Here is a 13,146-nt window from a genome sequence, read left to right as displayed (position 1 = left end):
GTGTCACTACACTGATCACCGCTCCCGATTCCAGGGAGCTGTGATCAGTGACACTTGTCACTAGGCAGAACGGGGAGATGCTGTTTACATCAGCATCTCCCCGTTCGTTCTCTCCGTGAGGCGATCCCGGGTATGCCCACAACCTGACTCACGGAGCTCCTGGCTGGCGCACGCACACTGCCGGTGGTGTGCACGCAGTGGCACGGTGGGAAATTCAAATGGATGTACCTGTAAGTCCATTTGCCCAGCCGTGCCATTCTGCTGACGTACATCGGCGTGCACCGGTCGGGAAGGGGTTAAACATGCAGGATACAAATCAGACATGTTTGACATAAATAGAGGGACACGTCAGGGCATAGATTTAGCAGGCCATCAACATAAATGATGTCTATTTGCTGATGATATATTCATTTTTATGTCTTCCCCTCATATTTCTGCTCCCAATCTTATAAGCAAACTAGATCACTTTGCCCAAATTTCTGGACTAATTATAAACTCACAAAAATCAACAGCTTTAAATGTCTCTTTACCCCCGCAAACACTACAACAAGCTCAAACATCTCTCCCTTTTACATGGTCAACGTCTCACCTCACATATCTAGGTATTACTCTTACCCTCAATCTATCTGATATCTTCTCTGCAAACTGTCCTCCACTACTACGAAAAATCACCAATTTTCTTAAACAATGGTCCTCTTTGCCAATATCATGGATTGGTAAAATAAATGTAATAAAAGTGACTGTATTACCTAAAATGTTATATCTCTTTCGTGTATTACCCTTTCCTATCCCGGCATACTTCCTTAGGAACCTATGACATAAAACACAAACATTCATATGGAGCTCCTTAAAATCTCACTTACCTACCCACACTCTTTATCTTTCTAAACTTAAATGAGGATTAGGTTTCCCTAATTTTACTGATTATTTCCATGCAGCACAAATAGCACATATTCCTAAATATCACACGAAACACAAGATCCCCCTCTGGGTAGCGATTGAATCAATCGACTGTGATCCGATCTCCATACCAAATCTAATATGGTCTACCTCTTCTGACCATAAAATAATAAAAAATAGGATTACTAAACATACAATTGCTATATGGGATAGATTCAAATTAAACAAAAGACTACAATGTTTGCATATACCTCTTGTATCATTTATTAGAAATCCACTTTTCTACCCGGCTCATACATCTCCTAAAACTTTTAAAAAATGGATTTCTGCTAATTTAACACAATTCTATGACCTGATAATGACCACTTCACTTCGTCAATGTTGTATAGTCACCTGAATGCTTTGCCTGATACAAAAACACCCTCCTATGTGGAAAAATGGGAGAATGATCTTGGTTTTCACATGGACTCATCCAAATGGGATAAAGTCTGGGCCAATACCAAAATATCTTCTCATAATGTAGTAGTCTTAGAGGCGAACTATAAAGTACTTATGCATTGGTATCTGGTCCCTATTAGGATCGCAAAATATGTTCCACAATACTCTCCACTAGGGATGAGCCGAACACCCCCCTGTTCGGTTCGCACCAGAACTTGCGAACAGGCAAAAAATTTGTTCGGACACACGAACACCGTTAAAGTCTATGAGACACGAACATGAATAATCAAAAGTGCTAATTTTAAAGGCTTATATGCAAGTTATTGTCATAAAAAGTGTTTGGGGACCTGGGTCCTGCCCCAGGGGACAAGGATCAATGCAAAAAAAAGTTTTAAAAACAGGCGTTTTTTCAGGAGCAGTGATTTTAATAATGCTTAAAGTGAAGCAATAAAAGTGTATTATCCCTTTAAATTTCATACCTGGGGGGTGTCTATAGTATGCCTGTAAAGGGGGGCATGTTTCCCGTGTTTAGAACAGTCTGACGGCAAAATGACATTTCAAAGGAAAAAAAGTAATTTAAAACTACTCACGGCTATTAATGAATTGCCGGTCCGACAATACACATAAAAGTTCATTAATAAAAACGGCATGGGGGAGAGGGAGATGGGCGGAGCCTAGCGGAGCAGACATGCATTGTTAGAGCTCCGCACCGCTGAGGAGAGAAGAGAAGGACAAAGCGGAGCCTGCAGGCTCAAAAGGTATCCATTTGAACCTTTTTGCCCCAGGGAACAAACTGTGAAAGTTTGGGCAGGAAATATGGAACTGGGAGGAAACCGTGGCAGAAATAAAAATCACCTCACAAAGAGCTCACAGGCACTCACTGCAACTAAAGCAGCTCCAGTCACCTCACAAGATACAGCATCAGGGCGCTCTCACAGACAGAAAATGTCACAGCAAGACTCTCCATTTGAGTCAGATACAGAACAAATCCTCTCACAAACTTCTCCACAAGCCTCCTCAGCATCCCCAGTAATATTATTACAATTTGAAAAGATGCTTCATAAGGCTTTAAAACAAACCTCAGACCAAATAACAAAAAGCCTAACCAAAGAAATAAGAGAGCTGGGAAACCGCACCGCAGCCTTAGAAATAAAAATGGATGAAATTGAAATTACAACCCAAGTAAATATAACAGAATTGGAACAATTAAAAGAAGAGAATTTAATACTTCAAACTAAGCTCGAAGATTACGAAAATAGAGCCAGACGTTCAAACTTGCGCATAAGGGGAATACCTGAAACTGTGACAGACCTGCGATCTACTATTACTGCTCTATTACAAGAACTAAAGCCAGATATCCCTATTGAACGTTTAGAACTGGACAGAGTACACAGAGCCCTCACAGCCAAAAAGAAAGATGGACCCCCACGTGATATAATCACAAAATTTCATTATTACAGAACGAAAGAACAAATACTAATTGCTGCAAGAGAAAAAAAGGAACTTAATTTTCAAGGACACAATTATCAAATTTTTGCTGACCTATCCCAACTTACTATTACTAAAAGACGATCCATGAAACCCCAACTAATGGAACTGCAATGCCACAACATTATGTATCAATGGGGCTTCCCCTTTTTTAGTCAGATTTAACTACCAAGGTACAATTTACAGAAGCAGATCAGCAGATGAACTACAACAAACCCTTTTAAAATTAAATCTGACAGAACCCACAAGCAGCAACTCTCCCACATGCAGAAGAATGGCATCATCTTCACCTTCAGGCAGCACTCAGAAAATTTCAGAACAAAATGGGAATCATCATTCTCACAAAAGAGGCCGTTATGCCACATCATCCATGGACCAAGAAGATTCAATGGACTGACATCCTAATTCCTGATATCTCTTCATTTATTATACTAAGAGATGGTTCTCTATAAAAAAACCTGTATTTATAACTGAATGTAACTGCATTCTGATAGTCACACACTGTGTGGGATCATGTTACATTCCAGTTATATTTCTTATTACTTCTGATTCATATAGCCTTAGAATATATAAGTGAAATAAGGAAATTCTTGTTCAGTTATATATTATCAGGTAATAACAATAGATTTATTACTTTTTAGGACAAATATGTTCAATAATCCAGAAGTAATGGAAGCTTTTTCTTTCTTTTCTTAAAACAAATATATTATTACCTAACTAGTTCCTAGAATTATGTTTTTGTTTATTCTAATCTGAAGCAATACAACCTCAATTTTATGAGTTAACATATCTAAACAGTTACATATGAATAAAATATGTAATTGTTTACTCAATTCAAACTATCTTCATCAATACCAAAGTTATTAACAGTACCTTTCTAACTGAATTATTTAGCCTAGGGCAAGACTAACCATATACAACCACCCTGGAATAAATAATTTCAACAAAAACTATATTCTGCACTCCAATTAATGAAACATCATTTTGATGTCTTTTGACATAGCACTTCTCTCCTGTAAGCGGAAGATCCGTGTACCCCCATTAGCCCTCCTCATTCTCCCAACCATATTATGTGGGAGTGTGACGAAGGCACTTATTCCCCTGAGAGAGATATTTATTCTCTTTCATGGGTAAATTGTGATTACTTGCAAAAAATAATTTATACAATGTATCATCTAATCTCATATGTTTTTTGTTTACTCTTTACTCCAGAATTCACTGGTTTCTTTTCTATCTATTCATCTCTTCAGTCCACACAGAATGATCTGCGCAGTCAGCTCTGCATAACAAAAAGTAAGTCAAAACTATTTGATCTGTTGCCATGGCACCACTGAATATACTTTCCCTGAATGTTCAGGGAATAAATGTCCCTCAAAAAAGGACCAAAGCCTTCCGTACTTTCCATAACAAGAAGGCTCACATAGTATGCCTCCAAGAAACACACTTCACCAAAGATTCTACTCCAAAATATATTTCTCCTTTTTATCAACAAATTTACAAGGCTTGTCTGTACCAAGCAAAGGGGAACTCTAATTGCATTTCACCGATCCACACCATTCACCTTATCATCAGAAATTAAAGACCCAGAAGGTAGATACCTGATACTAATGGGTTATATAATGGATACAGCAATCACGGTGATTTCCTACTACGCTCCTAACAAACAACCTACACCATTCCTCTCACATATATTACAAGTGATTAATACACACAAAATAGGAACAGTGATAATGTGTGGGGATTTGAACCAGGTCCTCCTCCCATTTCTAGATAAATCACCTTTTACACCATCCAAAATAACCTCTAGATTACCTTTTTCTCAATTTCTTTCCAAATACAATCTGGTAGATTCGTGGAGAGAAAGTAACCCAATGAAAAAGAAATTCACTTATTTCTCGCACCCTCATCAAACCTTCACCAGAATAGATCATATTTTTCTAACAATAGGAATGATACCAGAAATTATTGCATCAGATATAATTCCGACTCCGTGGTCTGACCATATTGCAGTATACACTACTATAGCCTCAACCATACCAAAAGCGCATGACCCAACGTGGTACTTACCGGACATAATGCTCAAACACCCACTACATCAGATGGCCATTGAACAAGCTTTAAAGGAATACATATCAATTAATAATACAACAGACATCTCCCCAATAACACTGTGGGAAGCTCATAAGCCTGTCTTGCGTGGTACAATACAAAGACAAATGGGACTATTTAAACGGGAACGCAAAAATCTAGCAAAAAAACTAGAACTCAATTTTAATGCAGCCTACATATCATTTCAAGATAATCCATCTCAGAGTACAAAATCTCATCTGGAAAAATCTAGATTGGAATACGATCTATTTCTCACTGAGTCAGTTGATAAATCCCTCAAACGCTCCAAACACAATTTCTACATGAATACAAACAAACCAGGTACATATTTGGCTCGGGCATTAAATTCAACTAACAAATCTTTCAAACCAATACGTTTGAAATTATCAAAAAATGTTTACACTTGTAATCCAGTTAAAATAGTCCATAAATTTCACTCACATCTCGCAACTTTATACAAGACAAACAATGAATTTAATCCTACAGAGGCTGAATCCTTCTTCTCAAAAATAACCTTACCTGAGTTATCTCAGAATCAAAAAAGCAGTTTGGATGAGCCTATAACTATAGATGAAGTTGCTAACGCCATAAAAGACCTAAAACTTAACAAAAGACCAGGCCCAGACGGCTACTCGGCTTTATACTATAAAACATTCTCAGAAATACTCTCTCCCATTCTCACTGAAACTTTTAGCAAACTTCTAGATGGACATTCTTTTCGGCAAGAAACACTAATGGCAATTGTTTGTATGATCCCAAAACCCCTTTCTGATGATACTTCCTGTGTGAATTATCGGCCTATCTCTCTGTTAAACCTCGATATTAAATTATTAGCAAAAATAATAGCAAAACGCCTCAATAGCATTATAGGAATTAAATAAATTTTAATTAATACATAGAGATCAAGTAGGCTTCATGCCAAATAGACAGGCAGGCGATAATATACGCAGGGCAGTGTTATTGGCACATATTGCTAAAAAACGGAAAATCCCTTTATGTTTTCTATCTCTCGATATTAAGAGGGCATTTGACACAGTATCCTGGCAATATATGCAATATTCATTACAAAAATGGGGTTTTGGACCCCACTTTTTAACATGGATCAAAGCGTTATATAATAAACCCAAAGCCTATATAAAATATGCTGGATACAAATCTGAAGCCTTTAATATCGAAAGAGGTACCCGACAGGGTTGCCCATTATCTCCCTTATTATTTGCCCTTATACTCGAACCCATGGCCCAATACATCAGAACAAACCAAACTATAACTGGCATTGAAGTAGGAGGTATTACACACAAATTATGTATATTTGCAGACGATATATTACTTTTTCTATCATCACCACAGGTCTCTGGTCCTAACTTAATACCAGCTCTTGATGGATTTGCAGCCCTATCCGGCCTTATGATTAATCCTAAGAAAGGCCTAGTGCTTAATATTTCACTCACAAACATGGAATTGATCCTGGCTAGGGCTGCACTCCCATTTACTTGGGCAGAAAAATCAATCCCATATCTTGGAATTCATTTAACAGCATCTCATTCTGACTTATTCTCAATCAATTATCCTCCTGTATTAAGACAGATCACAAATCTAATAAAACAATGGTCGCAACTTCCTTTATCCTGGATAGGGAAGATTAATGCAATCAAAATGACTATTCTACCCAAATTGCTTTATCTATTCAGAGTCCTCCCTATTCCAATTCCTCCCTATTTTTTGAGAATAGTACAAAAAAGAGCAACTTCGTTTATATGGGGCTCTTCTAAACCACGTATATCTATACACATACTACATCTTCCCAAAAATAAAGGAGGCCTGGGATACCCTAATTTTACTAACTACTACAGAGCAGCACATTTGGCCAGTCTGTCCAAATACCATGCAAAACAGGAAATCCCATTATGGGTATTTATAGAGGCTTCAGAAAATGACCCTCTATTAATATCAAATTTATTATGGCTTGATCCTAAAGACCGCTTTAAAATTCATAATCCCATAACTAAACACTTCTTATCTCTCTGGGATAAACTAAAAACCAAATATCAGTTACAATCTCCACACAATCCTCTCCTTTCTTTTATCAGAAATCCGGCCTTTTATCCGGCATGTATCTACCCAAATTCTTTTAAAGCTTGGACAACATCAGGCATTCAGACACTAAATGACTTCATAGCATCTAAATCATTCCTTTCATTCCCATCGCTTAGAGAAAAATATGATCTACCAAACTCTGAGATATTTAGATATCTCCAAATCAAAAATTTCTATACACCATTCCTAAAGGGGGATACACCATTATCCCAATTATCCATTTTTGAATCAATCTGTACAAAAGATCCATTTGCTAAAGGTACAATTTCATCACTTTATAATCAATTATATGGAGTAGCAAATCTTAATAGACCCTCTTACGTTCAGAGGTGGGAGGAGGACCTGGGACGAACTTTAGAAGACACGGACTGATCTAACATATGGCTCACATCTAAGTCATCTTCACCCAACATCTTAGCACTGGAGACAAATTATAAAGTCCTAACTCGCTGGTACCTTGTACCCGCTAGAGTGGCAAAATATTCACCTAATACCTCAGCTCTTTGTTTTCGAGGATGCCCAGAAATAGGCACATATTTACACATATGGTGGACGTGCCCAGTAATCCAAACCTTCTGGAAGGAAGTCTTCGTGATTGCATCTAAAATATTAAAAAAGATAATACAACCAGATCCATATTTAACTTTACTTAATCTAAAACCGGAATGGTTAACACTCTCTCAATTCAAACTTATGATCCAACTAATAATGGCTGCAAAACAAACAGTGGCCAAGGCATGGAAATCTCCTACATTGGTACTAGTAGAAACAATTCACAGAATGAATAATACAGTCCCATGCTAAGATTTTTTTTTTTTTGTTTAATATATTTTTATTAAAGTGAAGTATAACAAAGATATACATATATCTCAGAATAAATGCATTCTTGAAAACACAGCAACAAGAGTTTCAGCACTCACAGATTTCAATGAGTAGTTATAAGCTAACCCTCCAATAATTGGCTCAGAAGCTTAACAAAGTGTTAGTATAGCATAGGGTTAATACTTTGTGAGCACTTGAAACAAAACAAAATTAATATAAAAAGGAAAAATCCTTTGGTATATAGAAACTGAGAGATAAATAAAAGCAGAAAAAATAAAATTAAGAAAAATTATATGAAAGAGGAGAGAGTAGAAGAAGAAGTGGAAAATAGGAAAGGTAAGAAAACAGAGGGTAGGAGGGGGGGGTATTGGGGGGGGGTTGTTGCTGGCATGCATGTCTACATAGTGAAAGGGAATGATATGTTAAGGTGTAGTTGGCTAAGCTTAGACAAGAGATTTAAGAGGTTTGCGTTATAAGTTCCTTATAAACAGATGTGGATTGAAATTTTTTCCAAGAATCCCAGGTTAGAGAATGTTTCTTAAAGGTACCTCTAATGTCGTGGGTGATGCTCTCCATAAGATGTACCTTATCGACCATTTGTAACCAAACTCTTGTAGAAGGGATTGTTGGTTGACCCCATAAAGTAGGAATTAAAGCTTTGGCAGTGTTTAGTAAATGAGGAATAATTGAACGTTTATATATTCTTATGGGGGTTTTGGTAGAATGAAAAAGGATAGTCCACGGGTCATTGGGTATATTGACATCCGAGATCTGTAATATTAAATTGCGGATGGCATCCCAATAAGGTCGGATGAGTGGGCAAAACCACCAGATGTGTGCGTGAGTGGCTTTGTTCCCACAGTTCCTCCAGCATAATGGGGAACTGGCGGGGAACATTTGTTGTAATCTGGCTGGGGTATAATGCCATCTAGTAAGCAATTTATAATTGACCTCTGACATTTTTTAGGCCAGTGAGGAAGTGTGGGCTAATTGGAGGATCTTTTCCTTTTGATTATCTGTAAGGGAGGAATCTAAGTCATACTCCCATTTAGCCAGGAAAGGTGGGAAGTTGGAGTTTTGAAGTGTAATGAGAGCTTTGTAAAATAGAGAAATTCCATGTAAAGGGGGATCTTTTGGGTAGAATATTTCTTCTATGGCATTTAATTCACTCAGACCTCTAAGCGGGTTGGGAAGGGATCCTAAGAAATGTTGTAATTGGTGATATCTCCATTTATCTAGAAATGTGGTGGGTTTAGGAGCAAGTATCACGTGTAATGGTTTAAGTATGTTGTCACGGAGGACATGATGTAATAGAAGAGGTTCTTCCGTTCCCCATGATTTAAAGTCTGGATCTAATAAACCCGGTAAGAAATATTTATGATTGAGGAGAGGTAATAGAGGAGAATCATACTTCCATGAGAATTTTTTGTGTAGGGTGTCCCAGATATCTAAGGAGGATATAGTGAGAGTCGAGGTAGATCGAGCTAGGTTCCTACAAGAACGGGGTATCCAGGGGGCTACCGAGAGATCCACTCCACTTAAAAAGTATTCAATTTGTACCCATAGTTTCGATTTAGGAGCGTATTTCCAATCAGCCAGCCTGGACAAGATAACTGCTTGATAATATGCCTTAAAATTAGGAAGTGCTAGACCGCCTGAGCATTTGGAGCGGAATAGTAGCTCTCTCGATATCCTGGAATGACCGCCCTTCCAGATAAATCTGGAAATCAGAGTTTGTAATATAGTGAAGAACCCCACTGGTACTCCCATTGGAAGCATTTGAAAGAGAAAAAGGATGCGGGGTAGTATGTTCATTTTGATTATATTCACTTTCCCCAACCATGTGTGTGACCATTTTCATAGATCCTCCCTGATCCTATTTAGCAAGGGGATATAATTATGTCAAAATAAAGAATGGAGATTGGGAGTCAAATATATACCTAGGTATTTCATGCTTTTCAATACCCATTTAAAGGGAAACAGGGGCTTAAGGAAGAGAACTTTGGACTTGGAGATATTGATGTTTAAAATTTCAGATTTGGATAAATTTATTTTGAAGTTAGAGATGGATTGAAAGGTAGAAAATTCAGACATTAATTTGGAATTGAGATGCGTGGTTGCTGGATAAAAAATAGTACGTCATCCGCATACGCCGCATATTTATGGGATCTTTTGCCTATTTGTATGCCTTTGATATTAACATTATGCCTAATTGTAGCTAGGAAGGGTTCTAAGGTGATAGCAAAGAGGAGAGGGGAGAGAGGGCAGCCTTGTCTGGTTCCATTATGTAAGACAAAGGGGTCACTCAACGTCCCATTAATTCTAATTTGTGCTGAGGGGTTAGAATAAAGGGATGAGATTCGGTGGAACATCCTAGGTCCCAGCCCAAAGTGGCGTAAGGTCATCTTAAGATATTCCCAGTCCACCCTATCGAAAGCTTTTTCAACATCAGTGGAGAGGAGTAGGGTGGGCTGGGCGTATCTCTGAACGTATTGGATTAGGGATATTGCACGAAGTGAATTGTCTTTTGCTTCTCTATTGGGTATGAATCCTGATTGGTCTGCTGATATCCAGCTGGGTAAAAGAGGGAGCAGCCGGTTTGCAATTACTTTAGCAAAAAGTTTGATGTCAACGTTAATTAGTGATATTGGCCTAAAACTGTTACATAGGGTGGGATCCTTATCGGGTTTAGGGATGACAGTGATATGAGTTGATAGAGATTCTGGGCGTAGACCTGAAGAGTGAGATATAGAGTTTGCATAAGCGGTGAGACGAGGGAGCAGAATGTCGCTGAATGTTTTATAGTATAAAATGGTGAACCCATCCGGTCCAGGAGCTTTGCCGGATGGGGATGATTTCAATGCTACCAGGAACTCCTCTACCGAGAAATCCTCTTCCATTTCTTTGAGGGCAGATATGGGCAATTTGGGTAGGTTAGCTGCTCTCAAGTAGGAAAGCAGGCGGCTTCTTCTCTCTTTTTGTGGTAGAGAAGACAGGTCATTTTTAACATTATATAGGTCTTCGTAGTACTCTCTAAAGGCCTTAGCAATATCTGGGGTTGCATGGGCTAATTCTTCTGTTGAAAGTTTGATTTTGGAAATAAAGGACTGTGATTGTTTAGTCTTTAAAGACCTAGCTAGCAGCTTGCTTGGTTTGTTTCCCCATTCATAAAATTTCTGTGATAAACGTTGGAATTTTCTTTTAGTATCTAAATTGAGAAGGGATTTTAGTTCCTCACGTTTGAGTGTGAGGGATTGAAGGTGCTCAATATGCATGGAGAGTTTGTGTTGTTTATCAAGAGCCGCTATCTGCTGTAGAACCTCATCAATCTGTTGACCATGCTCCCTTTTTTTCCTAGCACCGAACTCAATAAGACGACCCCTAATAGTAGCCTTGTGGGCTTCCCACACAACAGAGGGAGAGGTGTCAGAGGGTTTATTTTCCTTAAAATATTGTGAGAGATGAGAGGCTAACATGGAAACTTCGGCTTCATTAGAGAGAAGGGAATCATTGAGTTTCCAATTGTTAATGCGTCGTGGTAAGGAAGGCACGGTCAACGTCATTGATACAGGTGCGTGGTCTGATATAGATGCGGCGCCAATGTGAGCAGATTGCAGGAGGGGGAGATGAAAATGATCTAGGAATATATTATCTATTCTGGAATAGGATTGGTGTGTTGTGGAAAAGTGTGAATAATCCTTCTCCTTAGGGTGGAGAAGGCGCCAGACATCCATCAATTGAAGATCCAGGAGCTTTTTTTTAACAAGTTTCAGTAGTTTAAAGGAAATATTAGAGCGGCCCTGGGATGTATCAATTGTTGGATCTAGTGGCATGTTAATGTCACCCGCTAGGATAGTAAGGCCTTTGGCGAAGTTTGAAAGTTTAGTCAGTGTTTGTGAGAGGAAGGTTGACTGATTTTGGTTAGGACAGTACACGTTTGCAAGAGTACATTGAGTGTTACCTATGAAGCCCTTTAAGAAAAGGAAGCGACCATGGTCATCTGCCAACATGTCAGATAACCTAAAGGATACATTACTGCAGAATCCAATGGCCACTCCTTTAGCTTTATTAGTGTCTGATAAACTATAGTACCACTGTGGAAAGTGGGATGAGGTTAGCTTAACGGGTGTTGTGTGAGTTAAATGCGTCTCTTGGAGAAAAGCAATAGAACATGTGGCTCTTTTAAGTTCACGGACTAATTGGTGTCTTTTAGCAGCAACATTAAGACCCCTAACATTATACGATATAACCTTTAATGTAGCCATTGTTAAAGCATAGTACGTACCTTCAGCCTATATATCCATGCATACCAGCCAGAGGGGGGGAGTAGAAAGGAGAAAAGCAGAGAGTTTTTTTGGAAAGAAAGAGAGAGAAGAGAAAAACAAAAAGAACACATGTGAAAATCACATATATAAGTTAACCAACTTGTGGGAAACACATAGTTGTCACGCAGAAATCTGCAGTGTTCCCATTGGGGAGAGAGAGAACTAGAGGCCAACCCAATCCCTAAATGGGGACTGAATAGGGCAAGTATAAGGCCAATCGTTCTCGCCAACCCCAGAAGGAAAGGGGGTGACAGGATTGCGCTGTAGTGGAGGGGGGTAAACAGAGGAAGTGTATCCCCACAGCGCGCGACCTATGAGAAAACGAATAACTTATAACTATAAGTAAATAATTAGTTCCATTTAGGAATGTAAATATTACCAGTTTGTAACCAGGATCAATTTGAACAGAACATAACCCCTAGGCAATAAAGTGCAAACCAATTCGATACTTAAACTACGTACCCAAGGGTAAAAGGTAACAAAGCACATTGGTCAGTACCACTGTATGACAGTTTTGGCCAAATTTAGACAGGCACACGTAAAAAAAAAAAAAAAAAGAGAGAAAAACTGCGGCCAAAACCTGACTTAGTATAGACAACCTGTAGGTAAAAGATTATCCATAATAAGAAAATTAGTACGTGTGAAAAGTTACATATTTCAACCATGCTTTTGTGCTGAGCCTGGAAGAGAGGTACGCCTTTTCTTTGAGGGGGTCTTTCTCCAAGGTGGGTCCGTTAGGCTCAGGAATTTAGGGATTGGGTCTTGCCAACCTGGAAGTTCCATGGATGGAAGATTAAGATCTTGCAAGAAGGTTGGAAGTTCCTCCGGAAATCTCAGCGTGTGTGACCGACCATTTTTTTGTGGCAATTAGGCAGGCTGGGAATCCCCATCTGTATGTGATCCCGTCTGAACGCAGGTGGTCAAGGAGCGGTTTCAGAGCTCTGCGACGGTCCAAGGTTTCCTTAGA

The sequence above is a fragment of the Aquarana catesbeiana genome, linkage group LG02 (assembly GCF_042186555.1).
Source record: "Aquarana catesbeiana isolate 2022-GZ linkage group LG02, ASM4218655v1, whole genome shotgun sequence".
Taxonomy (NCBI): Eukaryota; Metazoa; Chordata; class Amphibia; order Anura; family Ranidae; genus Aquarana; species Aquarana catesbeiana.
Note: the sequence above shows the minus strand (reverse complement) of the source record.